The sequence below is a fragment of the Triticum urartu genome, chromosome 2A (genome assembly GCF_056163025.1).
Source record: "Triticum urartu cultivar PI428250 chromosome 2A, HENAU_Tu73, whole genome shotgun sequence".
In the NCBI taxonomy this organism is placed as follows: Eukaryota; Viridiplantae; Streptophyta; class Magnoliopsida; order Poales; family Poaceae; genus Triticum; species Triticum urartu.
This window is the reverse complement of record NC_141874.1, coordinates 15,559,737-15,584,965: the sequence shown is the minus strand read 5'-3', so window position 1 is coordinate 15,584,965 and position 25,229 is coordinate 15,559,737. Positions and strand designations below refer to the sequence as shown.

The following is a 25,229-nucleotide window of genomic DNA, read 5'->3' as shown; positions in this document are numbered from 1 at the left end:
TTCAAAATGGTGGAATTTTTTCAAAACCTATAGATCAGATAATGACAAAAGGGCAAGTGGAAGTTTCTTTGGGATTGCTATAAACACGAGGACGTACTTGGTCGCTATATTTATACGCAAAGTATTCTTTTTGAACAGACAATATTGTCCCAACTCTCAAGAAAAAGGAAAAAAAAGATGTAGTTGTCCAAGCCATCTGCATCTTACCGGGTAAGATGGGCTTATCAGCGAACCGACTTGTGGTTGGTTGGTTAGAGGGACTGTGGTATCTCCAGCCCACCAGGGTTTAAATCCTGGTGCTCGCATTTATTCCTGGATTTATTTCAGAATTTCCGGCGATGCCCATTCAGTGGGAGAAGACGTCCCCGTCGACGATGAGGCACCTACGGTGACTTCGCAAATCTCAAGATGATATGTTGGCTTATGAACGCTTGTGTCTGTACTGATGTTCAAAAAAAATATATAATGACGTGCCAGCCGATATCATATAAGATTGCTAGACTGGAGACAACAAGGCCGCTTTACTAAGCTATGATATATAAGCGGCAATTTGCTAGCTAGCATTGCCACACAAGAAGTACCTAGCTTTTAGACACAAGAGTCCAGCTAATTCAAGGAAGGAATCCCCTGCTTTGGCTGCCATAGGTGACTTTCCCAAGTCTAACTCTTGTCGTACGATGCAAACGGTAATGATAAGCATGGAAAAAGAAGCCAAACTTTGTTGTGTCTGTATTAAAGAGAGTTTTTCCTCTAATTTCTTTTAACAGAAACCAATGTTTATTGCAGGCCCCATTAGTACAACTAATACGAATAGGAAAAGGAGTAGAGACGGGGACGTACGTCCCTTCAGCAAGGTGCCTATGTCAACACTAGTCTAATGAAGAGTAAATTAGACTAGTTTCATGCATATGATATCAGTTTGTTGTTATTTTCATAGTGCAAATTATCATAGATGGTTGCTTTTATTCACTATTAGAATTACATTTTTGGAAAATGTTACATGATGGTAACATAAATTGTTTTGGCAGTGCCACTGACTTATGAATCGTCTAGACCAGCACTACTAGGAAAAGGGCTATAGATAGGATTGATACTAATGGCGCATCATGGAAGCAGTGCGTCACTACTATATACTAATGGCGCACCGGTTGATGATACGCCATTAGTGTGGAAGACACTAATGGCGCACCAGAAACAAGGTGCGCCACTAGTATTAAATTATTATTTTTTTCATTTTTCCATACATAATAATGGCGCATCAGGTCGAAGTGTGTCATTATTAGTTCTAAGTAGTAATGGCGCACCAAGCAGACAGTGTGCCATTACTGTAAAAAAAATTTTTTGCAAAACTACTAATGGCGCATCGTTTCAGAGTGCGCCATTACTCGTTTAAACTAGTAATGGCGCACTATTAGCCGGTGCGCCATTAGTATATATATATATATATATATATATATATATATATATTACTTTTTTGCAAAACTACTAATGGCGCACCACCTGCAGGTGCGCCATTAGTAACCAGGGTTACTAATGGCGCATTTGCTGGTGGTGCGCCATTAGTAACCTGGGACCCCAACAAGATATTTTGGACAGCCCCACGCCTACCCACTCACTTTCCCCACTTCATTCCCTCCACCTCCTTCTCCAAGCTTTCGGCCATCTCCTCCTCCTCACCTCATTTCCACCATAGATTCATCAAAATTAAGTGGTGAAATTACCTTTTTTTTTGTTAGGTAAGTAAGGGGAAAGCTATCTTCATGATGTAGATCTACTTTTTTTCTCCCTAGCTCGCTCCAACAACGTGCACATGCACTTTTTGTGGCCTAGCTAGATCTATGTATGTTTGTGGTGTTGCATGTGTTTGTGGTGTTGCATATATGTTTGTGTTTGAAGGTACCAGTATTTGAAATGCGATAGTTGCCAATATTTTGCCGGAATGTTTTGATTCATTTCCGTTTCGGCGAGAATTTTGACACTATGCATTCTTTTTGGTCCTATTTTTAGGAAAGGTCATGCCAAATTTTTTCTTGGTTCTAAAATATCGTTTTGCTCTACCCCGCAGGTGACCATGGTCCGCAAGATGACTGAAGGCATCGTGAATAGGTTTTTGAGCTCCGCGAAGGCCGAGATGCTTCAAAAGAACGAGACGGAGATAAGATGTCCGTGTCGAAGATGCAAGCTGAAGAGCCTTATTGCGGACCCGGATTTCGGGCAGGTGCGGGACCACCTGCTCTTGCGTGGTTTCATGGATGGCTATCGGTGGCAAGGTGATGAAGATGACTATGAAGTCGTCCATGGGGGCCGGGCAAGAAATGAGGAAGGGCAACAAGACAAGTACCACCTCGGCGAGGGCGGGCGAGAAGACGAAGAATCTCCAGGACATGATCACGACGGTGATGCTGTACACAGTCATCATGTAGAAGATGTCGTACATGATGATGAGGAAGATCAAGACGAAGGGCATGATCATGAAGATGAAGATGCCGGAGCAGACGACGATGGAGGCTGGGTGCAGGACCCTCATATTCAAGAGCTGCTTCTCAAGCAGACGGATAACGCAAGAGCTGCCGCCCGAGAGAAAGCCAAGCTGGATCAACTGGAGATAGACGCGGTTACTCCATTGTATGAAGGATGCAGGCCCGAGGATACCCGCCTGAAAGTAACGCTCATGGCTCTGGAGATGAAGGTAAAACACAAAATGACCGACGCATGCTTCGACGAGAACATGTCATTCTGGCACGAACGTCTTCCCAAGGGGAACAAGTGCCCGACCAGTTTCGAGGAGGTGAAGAAAATCGTGTATCCTCTGGATTTACCGCACGTGAAATACCATGTGTGCATGAACAATTGTATCATTTATCGGGACGAGCACGCGGAGTCTACCATATGTCCGGTGTGTGGCGTCACTCGATACAAGAAGAGGAAGAAAGCTCCTCGAAAATCGGTGTGGTACTTTCCGATCAATCCTCGTCTGTAGCGGTATTTCGCGGACCCTAAGGTAGCAAAGCTCCTACGTTGGCACGCGGATAGGGAGGAGAAGAAGTGGGAAGATGACGGAAATGATCCGGAGATAAATAAAAAAGACAAGATGCTGAGTCACCCTAAGGATGCGAACCAGTGGCAAGCGTTGAACTTCGAATACCCAGAATTTGGGAAGGATCTAAGGAACATCGTGCTGGGCGCGAGCACCGATGGAGTCAATCCGTTTGGCAGCCAGAGAAGCACACATAGCACCTGGCCTGTGTTTGTGTGGATGTACAACCTTCCCCCTTGGTTGTGCATGAAGAGGAAGTACATTCACATGAGTATGCTAATTGAAGGGCCGAAACAACCAGGGAACGACATCAATTTGTATCTGGGGCTGCTGAAGGAGGAGCTAGACACGCTGTGGAAAACGCCAGCCAATACATGGAACGCCGCAGAGAAAGAATATTTCCCTATGAGAGCCGCACTGCTCACGACGGTGCACGACTATCTCGGTTACGGATATCTCGCGGGGCAGGTAGTCCACGGATTTTCTGGATGCGTAAGGTGCATGGATGACACAACGTATCGCCAGCTAGATAGAGATCCCGGGTCTTCGAAAACCGTGTTCATGGGACATCGAAGGTGGCTTCGCGACGATGACCCGTGGAGGAAACGCAAGGATCTGTTCGATGGTGAAACCGAACCCCGAAAACGCCCGTGTACGAGGAGCGGCGAGGAAATAGACGAGCTATTGAAAAATTGGAAAGACTGCCCACTGTCGGGAAAGAAGCAAAAGGCGTCAGAGCTGGGAAAGAAGCGAAAGGCGCCAGAGCCGCTGCTGAAGGTATGGAAAACGAGGTCTGTTTTCTGGGACATGCCATACTGGAAGATCCACCGTGTGCCTCACAGCCTAGATGTCATGAATATCACGAAGAACGTGTGCGAGAGTCTGCTTGGTACCCTGCTCAACATGCCAGAGAGGACCAAAGATGGGCCGAAAGCAAGGGCAGACTTGAAACCAATGGGCATCAGGCAGGAGCTTCACGCTAATGATGATGATGATGATGATGATGAGGCGAAGCAGGACACAGAAAGTCGTCGCAAAGGCAAAAAAGCCAAGAAGACCGGAAATGACTACCCTCCCGCGTGCTTCACTCTAAGTCAAGAGGAGATCGAGTAGTTTTTCACCTGCCTCCTAAGAGTAAAACTTCCTTACGGTTACGCGGGGAAGATAAGCAGATACCTAGACCCAGCGAAGCAGAAGTTCAGCGGGATGAAGTCTCACGACTGTCACGTGCTGATGACGCAGATATTTCCAGTTGCAATCCGTGGGATCATGGACACGCACGTCCGTGAAACGCTATTTAGCCTATGCAACTTTTTCGACGTCATCTCTCAGAAGTCGATTGGCGTGAGGCAACTCAGAAGGCTATAGGAAGAGATCGTGGTGATACTATGCGAGCTTGAGATGTACTTCCCGCCCGCATTCTTCGACGTTATGGTGCATCTGCTGGTCCATATCGTGGAGGATATCATCCAACTCGGGCCGACGTTCCTGCACAGCATGATGCCGTTCGAAAGGATGAATGGTGTCATCAAAGGATACGTTCGCAACATGTCACGTCCAGAGGGAAGTATAGCCAGGGGCTTTCTGACCGAAGAGTGCATCTCCTACTGCACGAATTATCTAGGCATCGAGAACCCCGTTGGTCTGCCCGTCAACAGGCACCTCGGCAGGCTCGCTGGACGGGGTCACCGTAAGGGTCGCCACGAAATGCATGTCGACTTCGAGGGTCGACTCGCCGACTTTGAAAGAGCAAACCTAGTCGCGCTACAACACATAGACGTGGTCGATCCTTGGGTGGTAGAGCACAAAACCTTTATTGAGAAGACGTACAATGACCGAGGCCAACAGAGGACGGACGGAGATATACTCAAAGAGCACAACTCATGTTTTACGCGTTGGTTCAAGCAGAAGTTTCCGTCGTACCCTTTACATGAAGATTCTTCCGCGGAAGAACAACTCATATTCGCCTTGTCACAGGGCGCCGAGCACAACCTGATGACCTATGAGGCGTACGATATCAACGGCTACACATTCTACACCGAGGACAAGGACATGAAGAGCGATGGTTATCAGAACTCCGGGGTAATGATGGAATTCTACACCGGTAACGACAAGGACAGATACTACGGAAGGATCAAGAAGATCTGGGAGCTGAGCTATGCTGGAGAGAAGGTCCCGATGTTCCGTGTTAGATGGGCCAAGAGCATCCTAAAAGAAGACCGGTATTTCACCACCATGGTTATACCCGAAGCCAAATCCAAGACCGCGGGCGCAAACGTCACCGCAAAAAATGAGCCATGGGTACTGGATTACCAAGTGGACCAATGCTTCTTCATTACCGACCCGTCAAAGCCCAGTCGTGTTGTCATGAGGAGAGGCAAAAGGAAGATCATCGGAATGGATGGAGTAGCCAATGAGCAAGACTTCGACAAGTACGGCGACCCGAAGATCGAACATGACGACGACGATGAAGTAGCAGCACACACCACAAGAAGAAGCAGGACCACCCTACCTAAAGGACGTCCGTTCCACAGAAGAACTCCATTTGCGAAAAAGAAGGGCAAGAAGATTGTGAACAGATAGCTAGCTAAGATCGATTGTATTTAAATCGTAGTCTTCATTTCTCGATTTCATGGGCACTTTTTGATATCATGAATATTTTTAAATTTCATGGGCACTTTTTGAATTCATGAGGACACTTGATCTCGATCCCCCTCCATCTCGATCTCGATTCCCCCTCCATCTCGATCTCGATCCCCCTCCATCTCGATCCCACCCGCACCCTCCCCCGCTAGCTCCACCGCCGCCGACGACCCACCGCAACCCTCCCCCGCTCCACCGCCGCCGACGAGCACCCGGCCCCCCGCACCCTCCCCCGCTTCACCGCCGCCAACGGGCACCCCCCGCACCCTCCCCCGCTCCACCGCCTCCACCGATGATATTTTCAAGTAACAAATTTGAACATATTTTTTAAAAAATTATTACTGTTTTTATAAAAAATATTACTGTTATGATTTAAACAAGTTTGAACATATTTAAACACAAACAAATATAAAAACAGCATTTAAAATGCATAAAAAATATTGGGGAGCCTGGGAATCGAACCGAGGACCTCCTGGTGTGTGTGCTGCGTGCTGACCAATCGGGCTAGTGCGTGGGTTCTGTTGTAGATAGGGTTAGGTTGTAGATATGGCTAGTGGGCTAGATTAAAACAAAATTCTAATGGCGCACCGAGGGGTGGTGCGCCATTAGAATAGTCGTACTTATGGCGCACGAGGGGGTGGTGCGCCATTAGAAAGCTTCCCCCCACACTAAATCCCCAATCTCTCTAATCTCTCCCCTGCCTCATCGATCTCACCCGCTGCCCCCCGTGTTCGCCGTCCCCCTCGCCGCCCCCCTCGCCTCCTTCGCCGTCCCCGAGCCGAGCGCCGCCTCCCTCGCCGCCTCCCTCGTTGTCCCCGAGCCGAGCGCCGCCTCCCTCGCCGTCCCCGAGCCGAGTGCCCTCGACGTCCTCCCGCCCAAGCGCCCCCTCCCCCCGCGGCCCCTCATGCGCCCTCGACGTGCTCGCCGTCCAACACCGCGCGGCCTGCCCAGGAGGACCGCCGCCGTCTTCCTCTTCGAGTACGAGGACCCGGACGAGCTCGGACGCCCAGGAGGACCGTCACCGCTCGACGCCCTCGACCGCGCGGCCTGCCCAGGAGGACCGCCACCGCTCGACGCCGAATTCGCGCCGCCTCGACTAGCTCCGGCTGCCCCGAGTCGCCCTCGACCTCCCAAGTGAGCACCCGAGCCGCTTCCCCCTCTTCCCCCTCTTTATTTCCTTCTGATGTGTTCTAGGGTTGGGGGTTGGACAAAATTGGACAAGGAAAGGGGGTTGGAGAATTAAGTAGCTAGGGTTTTCCAAATGTTCAAATCTCTGAGCTTGCATTTAGATGCATTTTAGAGGATACTAGTCTCAACTAAGCATCCGCCTAGAGATTCTTTCTTTAAGTAGCTATGCTCAATTAGTGCATTTTCCAGTGAGTTTGGATTCATGCAACAATATGAAACATTAATTACTATTCTTTCTGGCCACTAATGATAGATGTAACATGTAAGAAGTCCATAATTGATTAATGGATCTGTTAGTTTGATAGTTTTTTTAGTGTTGCACCTTTTCCTTCTACAACTTGCAGATGTGCACACAGTTTTTTGTGTTCAGTTTAGGAGTTGGTCCTTGGGAAGCATAAATAAAACATGATCATGCTTTCTAATGGTTTGATATCACCCAAAGTTTGGCATGGAAACTACAGAGGTACTATGTAGTGTTGTATTACTTCTTCCGGATTCAGGGTGTTTAAATGTGCATTAGTTCTTCTGATAATTAATGGTTAAAGTCCTTTGACAAGAATGTGAACAATAAGAGATGTAACCAATCCCAGAAGTAGAACCATGTATCTTTTCTCTCCACAATTCTCATGCAACAATATGGAACTAATTCTTTAAGTAGTTAATGAGAACACTTGGTCCATATTCATTTGCAGTGAACACACATTTTCACTATTCTTATAATATTTGCTTGATGTCAGATTATGCTATGAGGATATTAGTCTAAGCCCACTTGCTATGCTTAGCTGCTCTGTTGTCTGAATCGTGACACTTTGCCAGCTGAAACTTGCCTATCACACTGTCGCTGCATTGCTCAACTAAAAACACAAATATTTGTAGTTTTTGCCTGTCATAATGCAACTAAGCATACTAGTCTCAACTAAGCATACTAGTTTTTTGTAGTGAGACAGTAAGATAGTGAGACAGTAAGAAGGAAACTTCCCAGATTATGTAGAAAGAAAATACTTGGTTTGACAGCAAGTACCATGACATGAATCAAAAAACATATACGGTGGGAAAAATAAAATGGCAGAAACCTGGGAGGTTCTGGTTTGTTGTATCTCCACCCGTTTGGGTTGGTGAATGTGGATGAATTTTTTATCCTGTGAACTCATTGTACTGCTACAAGAATTTGGTATCATCATGGTGTGATTTTGTTAACATTCTGGTTTTGTTAGATAGTGGCTACACTAATCTAGAGTGATACAATTTTCCTTCCCATTTGGTATCATCATGTTCAGTGTATACAGTTATAACATCATGTGGGTTTTTTAAGTCTGTTTACAGCTCATGTGGGTTGGTGAATGTGGATGATTTTTTTATCCTGTGAACTTGAATGTTGCAATGCTGTTTTCTTCAGAGGCTACTGTCAAAAACTTGAGCTACTGTCTTGCAAAGATGATGATCATCTTGCTAGTTTTCTGGGTTTTGTCTCCGACCATTGTGTCGTGATGAATTTGCAGGTACCCCGAGTTGCCCTTGAGTTTGCCGAAATGTCGATTAACTTCCGTTCCGGCAAATTCGGGTACTCCATATTTCCTATTTTCAGCAAAGGTCATGCTAAAATTTTCCATGAATTTTAGCATGACTTTGCTAAAAATAGGACATATGGGGTACTTGCGACCAATGCATGGGCCGGGGTATCTTAGTACTTAGTTAAGTAGGATCAACTGCCCTGCCATTCTTGCTGCATTAAACCATAGGTGGCAATAGAGCCAAGTTATTAGGCCCAACTTAGAATTCTCCTTAGCATCGATAAACCGTAGATGATAAACCCAACATAGGTGGCAATAGAGCCAAGTGATTAGTGCCAAGTGATTAGGCCCAACCTAGGGTGCCTCGGCATCGATAAACCCTAAATGATGAAAACTTAACTTGGCTGCCCCGGATGCCTCGGTGTCGATGAGAACCTAAATGATGTACGCTTAGGCTTTTAGGGTGCCTCGGCGTCGACAAACCCTAAATGATGAAAGCTTAGGCTTTTAGGGTGCCTCGGTGTCGACAAACCCTAAATGATGACACCATGATCTTGTTCCTTGACAATAACCAACTTTTTGACCAAACTTTTTTCCTATTTAGAGCGAAACATGGCCCACAACGATGAGGCCGGTGGTTCGGGCGGCAAGCAATTCTGGGAGCTGTCCCAGGAGATGGAGGAACAACCTCACCGCTATGAGGACGCCGCGGAAGACACCGATCCTGATTACACAACCCCTAGTGGCGTCGGGGATGACACCACTGATGGTGCCGCCGAGGATGCCACCACTGATGATGGCGGCGCACACACAGATGGCAGCCAACCGAAGAAGCAAAAGAAGGACCGGCGCCCGAATGCGCTTCGCACCGTCAAGGAGGAATTCACTCAAGTGGACTCCGACGGGAATCCAACGGAGCCCAAACATATAGTCAAGGGGTACTCGGTTCAGCTCGGGTGCATTCTTCGGAGCACCGTCTCGATCAACACCGAGAACCTTAGGCATAAGGACCGAGGGAATTTGCGCAACCTCCTCTTCACGAAGCTGCATGAACGATACAAGTTCCCCGCCGAATTTGAAAACACACGCCTCTCAGGGAATAAAGTGAACAGTGCCGCCCTCACGAAGATGAGCACGGCCCTGTCTACTTGGAAAAGCGCGGTGAAGAGAATGATTGATAAAGGTGATAGTTATGAGAAGATCAAGGCAAAATATCCTTTGGTGAGCGAAGATGAGTACAAGGAGTTCAAGATCAAGTGCGAGAGCAGTGCAACCTCCGCATCAAGTCAGTGGGGGAAAGAAATGCGGGAGTTGAACTTAGGGGAACACAAACTCGGTCCCGGCGGTTACAGAGTGGCGGAGCCTATATGGGACAAGGAGGACGCGGAGCCTGCCGAGAAAGGCCTACCGCCCCGCTTCGAGAAATACATCGGTGACAAGTAGACCAGGAACTATGTCAGGGCCCGGTACAAGGAGGACCCGATAACAAAGGAGCTTACCACGGATCCGAAGACCATGGAGCTTGAGCTTCTTCTGGTAAGGAATACACCCCCGCGTAATTAGCTCCATATGGTTGCACTCTAATTAATCCCCAATATTTCTAAATGGTTCATGTTCCTTTCGCAGGACACTGAAAGCAGTAGCGCGGGGTCGTCTAAGAGCTCCCCTTTCAACACCCCTTTAAATAGGGCGTTGAACGTAATGAAAAACAAGGATAAGCTCACTAAGCCGACGTCAGCTGGTCGTGTGTCCGGCAAAGGCTTGTCCACAAAATGGGGGTCATACTATACCGCTGGTGTGCGGAAGGAGAAAAAGACCAGCTCGGAAAGCCAGACGCGCGAGGTTGAAGAACTCAAGGCACAAGTGGCGTGGATTCCGGAGCTTGTCCAAGAGCAAGTGCAACAACAACTTGGAACGATGCTCAACGCCATGGTGCCTACGTTGATTCATAGGCTGACGACGTGGATTGCGGGCGGCCAACAGGGGCCTCCCCCGGTTCCCAGCTTCACGGCCAGCAACTCGCACAGCGCGCAGGCGGCTCCATTGGTGTCTCCGGCGGCGGCGCCATTGGTGTCTCCGGCGGAGGCAGTATTCGTGTCTCCCGCGCCGGCACGGGCATTGGAGCTTAATGCACCTGGGTGTACGCCGGCCGGCACCTCGCCAGCAAGCGCCCCCTCCGTCAGTTGCACGCCCGCCGTTGGCGGTGCCTCGACATTAGCCGAGCTCGACGGCATCACAGTAACTAAGCCTCTCGGCCGATGACTTCATCTCCTTGCCTTTGACTGGGCATCCCTGACGCCCTGTACATGTTTTCGCAGGGCACCACCGACGTTCCTTGCACTCTTCTGCACTTCATGGTCGCCGAGTTGGTCGATGTCGCCAAGGGCAGAATCGTTCAACTGGGCAACCCCATGTTCCACGGTAATCCGATGCCACCCACAATGTATAGGGTTCAAGTGGTTCGGGTGCTGCCAGGCTGCGACGAGCTGTTACCTCCGATTAGAACCGCTGGGGCCGAGGAAGAAGATGAGATGACCCTCAGCACCTGCGCAAACTGGCCCCTGCTTTGGCCGAAGAGCCAGATTCGTTTGGGGGCGGGGGACACCACCCCACAGACAAGACCGCCAGTCATGCCGGCGCCAAGCCATGGCAAGAACGCCGCAACGCTACCGGACCTGCCGGACATCCCTATGGCACAGGATCCGGACAGCCCTATGGCACAGGATCCGGACGGCGACGACAACGACGACGGTACATTTACCAAAGTTGATAAGTACTTTGCCGAACATGGGTACGCTGACGAGTTCTGCGGGCCTCTTTCTCAAGAACCCAACCAAGACGACCGCGATCTAGCTGGTACGGCAGAGAAATCCAATTGCAACAGGCGTCGTCTGGCGTTCAGTTCTCAGGACACGCCTCCAGCTCCCGCCTTCACCGAGCCTCAGATAGCTGAGGTGCGAAATATTATCAGCCCCAACACGCTCAAGAAGGCGGTCTGTGAGCAGAACTCGGTCCCATTACAGGAGATCAAGAAGAAGGGACGGAAACGAAAGACTAACAAGGGCGCCGGTGCAAGCCAGCCGGCACCGAGTTCGATCCGTGCTCAGGACGGGCCACCTTCACCTAAGGATATCTCGAGGAGGGTGCATGTGGCGGGTAGGGCGATGCTACCGCCAAATATGCTGAATGCTGCAACCGGTGCTATGCGGAGTCTGCACGACAGTGTTCTTTCTTTGGAGAAGCGGCGTCTCAGAGAGAAGGATGTGGCATAGCCGGTTTTCGTGGCCAAGGTGCCAGAGGGCAAGGGCTTTGTGGATGGCGACATCGGGGGTACAATCGTCCTGCGGTTTGATGACATCTTTGCTATGTTTAACCTTCATCCGCTGCACTACACCTTCGTTCGGCTATTTTCGCTGAGTGTGGAGATGCGGATCATTAGAGACAAGACCCCGGACATCGCGATAGTCGACCCCTTCTACATGCGTGCCAAGCACTTTAGCAGCGCTGGGGACCGCCAAGTTGCAAGTTCACACCTCGAAGGCGTCATTCTGGCAAACCCAGATAAGGATAACTTCCTTATGGCTTACTTTCCCGAGTAAGTCATCCCTTAACCGCCCCGTAACATATGATTTCTTAGATTTCAATCGTTCTTTTTTTTCTAACATTCCGTGTTCTGTGCAGTGACACACATTGCACACTCATCCTCTTAAGCCCGAAATATTCCATGGCCACGTATTTAGACCCGAACTGTAACTCCAAGATAGACTACACAAATGTCAAGAAAGTTCTTGAGGATGTTCTCCCCGCCTACGCCAAATCTGGAGGCACCTTCACCAGGGCAGTTCGTAAGTACGGCAAGCACATGTTCTCACACAATACGAAGTTCTGCTGCGTCAAGCAGCCTCCTGGCGTTCAGAAGGATGCCTACTACGCCCTCCATCACATGCGGGCGATCGTAAGGGACCATCATCAACTTCTGCTACCAGATAATCTCAAAGATTGGGCCGCGAGCTTGTCGGTAGTCCAGGCCGCGGACCTCAGACAAGAATTCTTTTGCATCCAGTCGGAGTTTGCGGACATCATCCATCAAGATGTCCTTCATACCTCGGGGCAGTTCTTCCTCAGATATCAACCGTCCAACAGTGAGATAGATGAAATGCTACAAATGCAGGGTGACAACGACCGCGATTTCATGACCATCACGACAGACGGCGGCTTCATCCACGTTCCTGTCCGATGAGTCGAGTCGAAAGTAGTGATGTGTAGTTCTGAAACATTGATTGGCTCATGTTGTAATTATACTTTAATGAATTCGTATGTCTCTTTGGTTTGGACAGTCGTTCAACTTAGATGTAATCGATGCTATTTATTAGTAGGACCATGAATCGTGCTATTAATATCTTACTTTTCTCTTCCGATCCTTTTGTTGCATACTTACATATTGCTTATGTATTGTCTGTTATTTGGCTTGTGCATAGAGATGCCATCGTATGTCGTGTACAAGGGTAAGGTTCCCGGAGTCTACGACGACTAGGAGGAGTGTCGGAGACAGGTTCACCGTTTCAGCGGTAACAGTTACAAAGGGTACACCACTAGGGCGGAGGCCGAATGTAGATACGCCCGCTATCTAGAGGGAGAGAGGAGGGAGCGTTGGAGGAACCGGATGAAGACTAGTTTGATCGCGATGATGCTCATCGTGATGACCACAGCTCTCTTCTATGTGATGGTAGTTTAGATGATCGATATCGACTTGTAATGTGAAGGCAAACTCGATACTCGTGGTCTTGAGACTTGTAGTGTTTTATCTTTGTTCGGTCTTTTGAATTCGGAGACTAATATGATTAATTATATTCGGAGACTAATCTTCTATTGTATTCGATGAATCTGATGTTGCTGTGTGCTCCTGTCTATATTCTGTCCAATAATATATTTTGTAACCAGTGCAAAAATCAGAAAAGCAAAAAAAAACCTAATATTCATACTAATGGCGCATCACACAAGACATGGCGCACTGTGATCATCACATTAATGGCGCATTAACTGCTGGTGCGCCATTAGAATGCCAAAGCACATGGGTACATATGGCCCACTGGGAGGCATTCTAATGACGCACTGCAGGCTATACTAATGGCGCACTACGCGGTGCGCCATTAGAACACCAGATACTAATGGCGCACCGGTGGTGCGCCATTAGAATTTAATTCTAATGGCGTGATGCCAGTGGCGCACCGATAGTGCGCCATTAGAAGGCAAATTCGGTGCGCCACCAGCATGCCTTTTCCTAGTAGTGCAGTTTTGAGTGCTACACACCGAACTTACATCCGCCACACAGTTTTGCCAACACATTTGGTCAATGGCTCAACGGTATATAGCCCACAAATCTAGCATTTTCATAAGGATTGAGCTTCAGCCTTGATTTGGTTATATATGGTTATTTAGAAATGCATGTTCTTTTATTGTAATAATTACTCTAATATGGATTATCTACCATTGTACGCACTTACTCAATACGTGATCTAATCCTTAGCGACAAAAACACCGACAACTGTTTATGATGGTGTGTACTAGTTAGAGAAGGTGGGAAAAGATGTTTGGAGCCACACCTTTCCAAGATGTATTTACCCGACATGGAACACTTTGAGTTAATAAAAGTGTCTTCTATTACTACCAATATTAAGTCACCTCGCAACTTTATGCCCGTTATTGTACTTGAGTTCCATTCATATTAATCTGTCTTTAGCCAATATGGATCAGCAGCTGGCTAGCACTTCAGTTTACCGAAGCTGGTCATGTGGTTTCACCGCCGGAACCAGTCAGTTAATCGACGAACTCACATGCTCCCCACAAGATCAATGCTCCAAAACGCGTGCATACAAATTAATTCTCCCTAGGTTGGGCTTATTGTCGATCGAGGCATCCCATATGGTCCACCACACAACGGGCAGAGAGCCTGTTCGTCTCAACAATATTTTGAGGCCAAGATTGCGGAATTTTTAAGAGGTAATTAAGCCTCTATCACATGCGTACCCTAGAGGCCTAACGTGCATTTGATTCTTGTAGTGTTTTTTTTGTGTGGGTAAGTTTGTAGTGTTGTTGGGTTCAAAAGTCACATGCATTACTAATCTGAAGACGCAAGTTCTGCTAGCATATTGAAGTTCGTCGAGAACTCAGAAAAGAAGTTCCTGATTTTGTTAACCTGTCATGAACTTGATGACACCTAGCGCCTAGGACTGATGAAGTTTGCCGTGAGTTTTGGTTCTGATCTGACGAGGTTTGCCGTGCTTTTTGAGGAAAACGGGGGGGGGGGCGATGCAGCCCCACCTGAATATATATTTCTCAAAGCTGCATGCATAGCTGCGGGAAAAAACCCCATGGCGATAGGGGAGAACAAGAGTTTGAGTTACAAGTGCTCTGAAGAAATCACAGGTTCAGGGATTCAAGATAGGGGATCCAGGCAAGCATGGGCGATGCAGCCCCACCTGAATATATATTTCTCAAAGCTGCATGCATAGCTGCGGGAAAAAACCCCATGGCGATAGGGAAGAACAAGAGTTTGAGTTACAAGTGCTCTGAAGAAATCACAGGTTCAGGGATTCAAGATAGGGGATCCAGGCAAGCATGCCCCCCCCCCCCCCCCCCCCCCCCCCCCCCCCCCCCCCCGTTCTTGGGTTTTCAGCCTGAAAGACCAGAGTGTAAGTTCAGCAGAAACAGAGCGCACGACACAGCTGATCGCCGGCCTGCCCCCGCGGAAGACGACAGCATGACGATGCTTCCAGATGGTCCAGAGGAGCAGCAGCCGCACCGTGCCCAAGTGAAGAGTCGGCGCGGAAGCATGACTCCCAGATGGAGCCGCAGTTCACAGCGGCCTCAATACCAACGGCGCGCCAAAGGTGGGCGACACGGCAGCAATGAAAAAGGAGGTGATTTGTTGTTTCAGAGGCCCTGCAACAAAGCTCACACCTGTCCTCATGCCGGTTATGCTTCTTGAGCAGATTCGCCTTGGAGTGGACGCGGTCACGAGCCACCAGCCACTCGAACAAACGAACCCGCGGTGTCGCGGCAGTCCGCCATATAGACTCATGCACGGGGCATCGCTCGCCGGTGAAGGAAAGCAGCCTATTCACCGAGGAGGAAACAACATTACCATCAATAGACCTGATGAGGGAGCGGTCGTCAGCAACTCCGGCCGTCAGGGAGGGAACGCAGCCAGGGAGCATGGCTAGCTCTTATGCTGCAATGGCCGAAAGGCGAGAGCAAGGCGGTCATGAAACCCGTCTCGGCACATATATAGCAGCAGCAGTGGCACCGGCATCATGTTCATGGAAGAAAAGCGCAGGGAACCGCCTGTTCAGAGGACCGCCTTCGACGCACCAGTTGTCAAGCCAGAAGGCTGTCCGAGCTCCGTCCCCGAGTGTGACACAAGATAGGTCGCGGTAGAGGGGGAGCAGCATCGCAAGTGTTCTCCAGACGGTCGACGCGAGGGCGCGTTTGTCGCCCACGCTGTGATATTCTCGTTAGAACCACACCGCCCAGGCTGAACTGTGGGGCTGGTGAAGTCGATGCAGAAGTTTGAAAAGCAGACTGGCATTCTGGGATGCTAGGTCGCGCACCCCAAGGCCTCTGACATCCTTTGGCCGGCACATGTCCTTCCAAGCGACGAGACAGCGGGCGCCCGAGCAGGATGACTCCCCTGACCAGAAGAAAGCCCGCCGTAGCCTGTCATTATCCTCCCAGACACCAACCGGCAGGAGCAGCGCGGACATGGCATAAGCAGGGAGGCTGGTGATGACCGTGTTGACGAGGACGAGTCTGCTGGCGGGGGAGAGCAGCGCCGCCTTCGAGCCAGCAAGATACTTGTCCACTTTGGCGATGAGTGGCTTGAAATCCATCCTCCCGAGTTTACGGGTGGATAGAGGCAAACCAAGGTAGCTTTGCAGGAAGGAGGCGACCACACATCCAAGGGCAGAGACGGCGAGTTGAGCATCTTCCTCGGTCATGTGCAGGGGGACAACAGTGCTTTTGGCAAAGTTGATCTTAAGCCCAGTGGGGTTGGAGAAGAGGTCGAGGGCCAAACGCAGATGGGTTGCGTCCTCCGGGGTGCCTCTGACCAGGATTAGCGTGCCGTCCGCGTATTGCAGGACGGGGCATGACATGTCATCGCGGAGGGGGTGATGCAGCTTGTCTTCAACACATTCGCTGAATGAGGCGTTGCAGCACATCAGCCATCAGGACGAAGAGGTAGGGGGACAAGGGGTCTCCTTGGCGCAGGCCTTGTCGGCAAGAAATCCACTTCCCAGGGACACCATTTAGAAGCACCGCCGAGCGGGCAGACTCCAGCGTCGCCTCAACCCAACCAATCCAGCCGATGCGAGAAGCCACGGGCTGCAAGGATGTCAAAGAGGCTGCTCCAAATCACCGAGTCGAAGGCCTTTGCGAAGTCCAACTTCACCACAAGGGTCGGAGCCTTGCGTTTGTGGCAGACTTGGGTGATCTCAGACGCATAGAAGAAATTTTCAGCAATGCATCTTCCTTTGATGAACCCAGTCTGATCGAGATCCAGAAGGGAAGCCATGGAGACGAGAACTGATCTCTATGTTCCAGGAAGGTGAAAACAGGGCCGGCCCTGGGCCATGGTGGCGACTGCAATGGGCTCGTGCCAGCCCGAGCAGGGGCCCATACCCTCTGCAGGTATACTGTTTATATATTCCTAGAAGAAAAAATGGTACGCAGAGAAGAAGGCCAGGCCCATTAAGAAGTAAGCAAGTCACGCACACGCACGAACCGAAGTCACTGAAATTACTAATTGAGGAGTACTCATTGCAAAGATCACTTTAACTTTCCAGATTGCGACAAGTGGTACGCGCCACTTGTCACAACCTGGGAGTTTTCCCTTTTTTCATAGATTCGTTTATTCAAAACATTTTATCTCTCAAAACCGTGCATCCAAATCTCAAACCGTTTTCACCGTTGCATTCCTCGCATCGAGATCTTTAAGACTTGATCCCATGTTGATATGTTTTTACGAACTTTTTTTTTCACGAAAAAACCGGCCGAAAAAAATCAGACAAAAAACCGAACTGGGGGCATGGGTTTTTTCCCTTTCTGAAAGAGGTATGCCCGTGCCTCTCACGAAATCACAACCGTGCCTCTCGCGGAAGCAAAACCGTGACTCTCGCGGAAGGAAAAAAGGGAAAATGCGTTTTTTCGTTTTCCGAGGAGGCACGACCGTGACTCTCGCGAAAGCACACCCGTGCCTCTCACGGAAGCAAAACCATGACTCTCGCGAAAGAAAAAAAAACAGAAAACGCGTTTTTTCCGTTTTCGAGAGGCACGACCGTGACTCTCGCAAAAGCACAACCGTGCCTCTCGCGAAAGCAAAACCATAACTCTCGCGAAAGGAAAAAACAGAAAATGTGTTTCCTTTTTCATTTCCGAGAGGCACGGCCGTGACTCTCGCGAAAGCACAACGGTGCCTCTCACGGAAGCAAAACCGTGACTCTCGCGAAAGGAAAAAAAAGAAAATGTGATTTTTTTTTTCCGTTTCCGAGAGGCACGATCGTGACTCTCACGATGGCAAAACTGCACCTCTCGCGAAAGCAAAACCGTAACTCTCGTGAAAGGAAAAAAAAAACGCGTTTTTTCGCGTAATTTTTTTGTCGAAATATTTTTTGGTCGCAAAGCTAAGGAAGACCGGTGGAAAATCAAAACGTCGAAAAAACCCAAAAAAACTGTTTAAATAGCCGAAAACGCATGCGAAAAAAAAACAAAATCCAGAGGAGCGCCCAGAGCACGACACATGGCAAATGGCTGAGAGTGCGCCAAGTGGCGCTGATCGTTGCGAGGCTCCTGAAGGACCGCTCGTTAACTAATGGCTCCCAGAAGTCACTCACGAACAACTCCCTAAATTCTTCGTGAAAAAAAACTCCCTAAATTCTTTCCTTCACTATCCGAGAAACACGCCGCCATCTCATCGTCTTCCTCCTGTTCTCCATCTTCTCTAAATCCAATTGATTGCCCAACCCAAGTCCCCAAACTAATCAATGGATTTTCTGTTGTACTCACACGCCAATGCATTTCTTTGCATCCAATAAATACTCTCAGGCCTTGTTTGTTTGCGTTGGGTTCGGGGGGACTAAAGGGGATTGTGAGGGATTAAATCCCCTATGAGTCAAATTACTCCCAAATCCCCTTCAAAATTCACCAATCCCCTTAGGGAAGGGATTAAGAGCATCTCTAGCAGATCCTGTAAAAGAGGCCACCCGGAATAATAACCACCGATTTAGCAGACGAATAAGTTTTTTCCGCCCCGAATAGATCCCGCAAAATAGGCCATCCTGTAAATTATTTCTGTGCCGTATTTAGACCATATTTGCTAATGAAATTTACACTCACGGTACAGGATAGGCATGGAAGTATTTTTTTAGCGTATTATAAAACGTATGGGCCCATTATATGCAGTTCACACAAGGGCCTGTAGAATGCCATGGCCGGCTCGAGGTGAAAATAAAGTTGACAAAGTGTTCATGCAAAACTCAAACACTCACCACGAGCTTACCATGTCCGTTTCCACGAACTCACATGCTCGACAATCGACACGATCGCCAACGACGCAGAACGTGCATGGAGCAAGCGGTCCCGGCCGGGCTTTGCTGAGGCAACCCACTAATCTAAAGCTAATCTCTTGGACTTGCAGGCAAGCGGTCACTACCTAGAGATCCAGAATTGAGGGCGTTTCTTTGGCAAATGAACCATGCTGCCCTGTAACTAAGTTCAAATACATCTCTGGGAGATGCTTAGCAAGCAGCACTAACTACGACGAAGTAGGCAGCAAGCATAGAACAGCCTGGTCAAATGAAGTTGTGAAGACTTGGCACATATAGAACAGCCTAGAATCTTGTTCTTCTAGAGTTCTTTTTAAGAGAAGTTAGCTTACTGACACCGGCATTGCCTCCCAGCTTCACTTTCTAATACCACAGTTCGCCTTCTGGCTCCAGCCCCAGAATCAGCATTGCCTCTACTTTCACAACCCATCCACACCAGCAGAGACCACTAGCTAATGGAGGCCACGGTGCTAAGTATTGGCAATTCCGTGCTGAATGGAGCGCTTAGCTACGCCAAATCTGCTATGGCAGAGGAGGTGGCTTTGCAGCTCGGAGTGCAGGGTGATCAGGCTTTTATCACGGACGAGCTTGAGATGATGCAAGCTTTCCTGGAGGCCGCACACGAGGAGCGAGACCAGGGTGAAACAACTCTGCGACGTTGCCTACGATGTTGAGGACTCCCTCCAGGTAATTATAAGAGTGAATATATGTGGGTTAAAATTTTCGCATCCCTTAGCATGTTGGTGCAAAATCCCGTTAATTTTTTCTTCTTAATTATCTGCATTTCTTGGTCAGAAAAATATGGACATGAGTGCTGCATAGTTTTTTGCTATCCAAAATGACATGCAATATTTCTTGCAAAAAATGATATGCAATATGAAGCTCCACACTATTCAGCCATAAGAACCAAACATAGGTATTGAAATATCATAAATTAGTTGGTTATATCTCTTAGCTTAAGTTCAACTTATGCTTTGATAGTGAAACAAATAGTAAAATGCATGGCTGGTGATAGCTCTCAGATGATAAAACTATCACGAATGTCTTGCTCAGTTAATTTCATGAGCTATAAATATGTATGTCCTAGTTTTCATGATCAGTCTAATGCAGTTTCGTCAGTATTGAGTTGGTATTTGATCCAATGATATCCTTACCTTCAGGATTTCGCTGTTCGTATTGAAAATTATTCCCGGTGGCGCCACTACTGGAATCGGCCTATACGACGAGTGCCACGGACACTCGGCAAAGGACCAATAACCGCCGGCAACACCTTTTCCAAGAGTTGCACTCGGCAAAGGCCACCCAGCGTACGCCTCTCAAACAAACATGAATTTGCCAAAAGCCAGGACACAGGCACTCGGCAAAGAGTTTGTCGAGAGCCAAACAGTATCACTCGGCAATATAAAGTAGCTAACAGACAACAGAATGGAACGACGGTTACCACGTGGCGCAGCTTTGCCGAGAGGCACTCTCGGCAAAGAGAGCCAATTGGGAAGTGCCACGTGTCTAGCTTCTGACATGTGGGTCCCCGTAACAGGCCGATGGAGATCTCTGCCGAGAGCCACTCTCGGCAAAGAGAGCCAGTAGGAAAGTGCCATCTAGCTCCTGACATGTGGGTCCTCAATTATAGGCTGAGGGCCATCTTAGCCGAGAGCTACTCTCGGCAAAGGGAGCCAATAGGAAGGCGCCACATGTCCAGCTTGACATGTGGGTCCACCATAACAGGCCAAGGGCCATCTTTGCGGAGAGCCACTCTCGACAAAGGGAGCCAATAGGAAAGTGCCACGTGTCCATCTCCTAACATGTGGGTCCGCAATAATAGGCCGAGGGCCTTCTTTGCCGAGAGGCACTCTCAGCAAAGAGAGCCAATTGAAAAGGGCCTCGTTAGTTGTCCTGAAAGCCGAGTCCGTTCTTTGCCGAGAGGCCTCTCGGCAAAGAGAGCCAATAGGAAAGGGCCACGTCACTTGTCCTAAAAGCCGAGTCCTGCTTTACCGGGAGGCCTCTTGGTAAGATTTCATGAGCCACTATAGGTTGTTACCCTTTTTCGACAGTCCTCTCAATAAAGGTGGCAGGTTCTACTGGTTCGTACTCTTTACTGAGAGGCCTCTCGGTAAAAGTTGTATCTTGGTCTAGTTTCACAGTTTTTGCCGAGAGGCCCTCTCGGTAATGTTTTGCCCAACAGCCTTTTTTGCATTTTTGTTTCTTTCCTATAGAAAAACATATACATCAGCAACATATAGTGGCTCACAAATAGAACATGTCACATATAGGCGTCAATGAACAAAACAAGCAATGATTCTCAAGAACACCCCACGTAAAAAACAATAGTGCATAAAAGGTGCAATAGTTTTCAAGCACACTCGACTAGTACAAGTTTACAAGTCTCAAGATCACACAAGATGCAATAGTTCTCAAGCACATACAAGGAATAATTTCAAACACAACATAACATGAAGTTCACGTGGTTTTGGAGATCGGAGTGGTAACATCAACATTAGGAGGTGTCATTCCGTTTGCTTCCCCAACTCTAGCAACTTGAGGTGGAACAACCGGAACATTGTTCGACCCTTGTGATGGATTGAGCTGTGATGGATTGACCCAATAATAAGATGAATGCATATGGTAATGCCGAAAATGGTGATAGAAATAGTTTGAACGAAACTCACAATGTTCTACTCTGGCGTCGGTGGCATCTCTGGCACTGGTTTGCTTTGCATAGAATAAGGTTGACCACCATATGTTGTAAAGACTTCACAAGATCATCTTGTGCCTTTAGCTTAACCCGGTCTTCATCTCGTTCTTTCTGGGTGTCATTCAGCCGAGTCTACAATATGGCAATGCAAATGTCATTCATGTTGAAATGCAAACATGCAGGACTATGAAGGATCAATGAAGAAGCACCGATCTGAATATCCACAATAATCGCCACGGGTATGTGGCACGCAACGCTCAGTGGTAGGAGTAGAGCCAGTACTCATAGCACGGAGCATGTTGACTCTCGGAAGGGAGGAGGTTATGACAATATCGACGTGAACCGCCATCCGTCCATTTGGTCTACCGCCTGCCGCGGCAATGGCCACAAGAGGGTCAAACGAAAACACGTGAGGATCAACCTCTTGCCCGTACATCTCCTTCAATTTTTTGGTGTAGTTTTCCCCATCTGACCGGGCTTTAGAGCTGATCCAGTCCCTCTCCAGGTGGAGAAGGCGCTTGTCCTTGTTGTCTTTGGTATGTTTGATGATCCACGCCTCGAAGTAAGAGATATCCTTGCCGGTGTCTTCTTTCTACAAAAGAAAGCGATCCAAACTATCAAGCGAATGCTCACAAATGAAACAGAACATGATGAAAAGAAAAGGATGTTGTTGCCTGCATATTTGGGGACGGCACATGGGATGGTGAGGTTGCCTTGACAGTGTCGTGGACAGCCCATCAACTTACGCCATTCAGCTATTACCATGTGTTCATCCTGCCACCCTGGATCTGTCCATCGTTCAACGATCTTCTCCTAGCACGGACGTTTGTCAGCGCACCACCAAGGAATCACCTATAATAAGTAAACAAATACATCTTAGTAAGGAATCTAATTTGCGGTAATGTAAGGGATAGCAAGCATCCATCATAACTTGCCTTGAAGTAATTGTCCCATGAAAGATGCTTCCCCCGAGCATCCATTTTGGAAATCCTCTTGTTGAGATAGTCCTCTTGATACTTGACCACTAACTAGACACGCTCCTCATAGTACATGTCATGGACTAGTTTCTTGGCAATATTCTCAACCAGCACATTTGCGTGATCCTTCTCACCATCTACGCATGTAAAGAAATCCTACAAACATGCATACATGTGAGAAGGGTAGAATCATGACTATGGCAAATTTAAACCTTTTGGTATTGACATTGCGATGTTTGAAAGTACTTACCCAGAAATCTTTGACCACTCGCAAAGCTCCTGTTCTCCATCTTCTCTAAATCCAATTGATTGCCCAACCCATGTCCCCAAACTAATCAATGGATTTTCAGTTGTACTCACACTGCAATGCATTTCTTTGCATCATATAAATACTCCTAGGCCTTGTTTGTTTGCTTTACTTTCAGGGGGTTTAAAGTGTATTGTGAGGCATTAAATTCCCTGTAAGTCAATCTTAAAAGAACAGTTCGCCTTCTGGCTCAACACACAGCATCAGTATTGCCTCTACAATCACAACCATCCACTGAAGCAGACCACTAGCTAATGGAGGCCACGGTGCTAAGCATTGGCAAGTCCGTGCTGAATGGAGCACTTAGCTACGCCAAATCTGCTGTGGCAGAGGAGGTGGCTTTGCAGGTCGGAGTCCAGGGTGATCAGGCTTTTATCACGGACGAGCTTGAGATGATGCAAGCTTTCTTGGAGGCAGCACATGAGGAGCGAGATGACCACAAGTTGGTCAAGACCTGGGTGAAGCAAGTCCGCGACGTTGCCTATGATGTTGAGGACTCCCTCCAGGTAGATATAAGAGTGAATATATGTGGGTTAAAATTTTCGCATCCCTTAGCATGTTGCTGAAAAATCCTGTTAATTTTTTCTTCTTAATTACTTGCATTTTTTGGGCATAAAAATATGGGTTAGTTGCTATCCAAAATATTATGGATTATGTAGCTGCAAAGTATTCTGACATAGGAACAAACGTATGTATTAGTTTTTTTAGAATAAAATATCCTAATTAGTTGGTGATAGATCTTAGCTTAACATCAACTTATGCTCTGTTAGTGACACAAATAGATAAAATGCATGGCTGGTGATAGCTCTTAGATGATAAAACTATCATGAATGTTTTGCCCGGTTACTTTCATCAGCCATAAATATATATGTACTGGATGCATCATGTCCTAGTTTAGTATTCCATTTAAATATCTTGAGATGAATGCAGTTTCGTCAGTATTCAGTTGGTATTTGATCCATTGATATCCTTACCTTCAGGATTTCGCTGTTCGTATTGAAAAATATTCCTGGTGGCACATTCGCATGCTGCTAGACCGGCGCCGTGTGGCCAAGGAGATGAAGGATCTGAGAGTTAAAGTGGAGGATGTGAGCCAAAGGAACGTGCGCTACCGCCTCATCAGGCGCTCTGGCTCCAATCCTACCTCCAATGATGAACAGGCTATCATCAGCACCGAAGTACAACTTCAGATCGCTGAGGCTACGCGTGCTGCACTGCAGGACAAGAAAAAGGTGAATCTGGTCAAACTGATCACTCGAGATGAAAAAGTTCCTAGTGCCATTGCAGTGTGGGGAGCAAGCAGCAATGTTGGGGTCGCGTCCATTATTAGGGATGCCTACAATAATCAAGATGTAAAAGCCAAATTTGAGTGCCGAGCCTGGATAAGGCTCACACATCCCTTTAATCCAAATGACTTCTTTGCAAGCTTGGTGAGGCAGTTTTATGGGTAGTCATGCAAAGACAATCTTAAAAGAACAGGGGTGCAGGTTTTGAAGCAGATGGAAGCACATGATAATTTGGTTGATGATTTCAATCAGTTTGTGACGGACAATAGATATCTGGTTGTTATTAATGATGTCTGTACTATAGAAGAGTGGGATTGGATCAAAACATACTTCCCGAACAACAAAGGAAGCCAAATTATTGTGTCCACTCAGACTTTTGAAGTTGCAAGTTTATGCACTGAGCAGCCTTACATGCTATCTGATATAGAGCAGAACTGGTCAATCGACAAGGAATTTTTTGCCTTCTATAAGAAGGTAAACATCCTCTTCCTCAAAATGAGCGAATTGTGAACATGCATAATTGCTAGATAAATTGATGCTGCGATATATATACTTGTTACATTTAATGGATAGTTCTTTTCATTTGTAAAACCAACTAGATCCATTGTAAAAAAGTATTATGTTTATGATAAGTACGCACAATTACAATCGGCTTTGACCAGGCAAAAAGTGTAAGCCATGTACATCCTTATATATTTCTCTGTTTTGGTGATGAAATTCATAGGTTTCTATTCCATATATTTTGGAACGGATGCAGTACTTCTTTCAGATGGCCACGTTGATCTATGACTATTGTGCTCGTCAAAAGTACAATTAGTTTTGTCGGCATGAAACTTCTCTACTTTGACCAAATTTACAGAGAAATATAACAAATCATATCATTTTACTCATCGTAAAAAAATTATATTTTATTTATTTGGTATTTTATATATTGATATATTTTGCTATGAAATTGGTCAAACATGGAAATGTTTGTCTTCCAGAAAA

General features: G+C 47.6%; 1 pseudogene; it reads left to right on the top strand.

Moving 5' to 3' along the window:
* The first annotated feature begins 23,210 nt into the window (after positions 1–23,210).
* Positions 23,211–25,229, top strand: part of LOC125534738 (disease resistance protein Pik-2-like) — a 32,684-nt pseudogene continuing 30,665 nt past the window's right edge.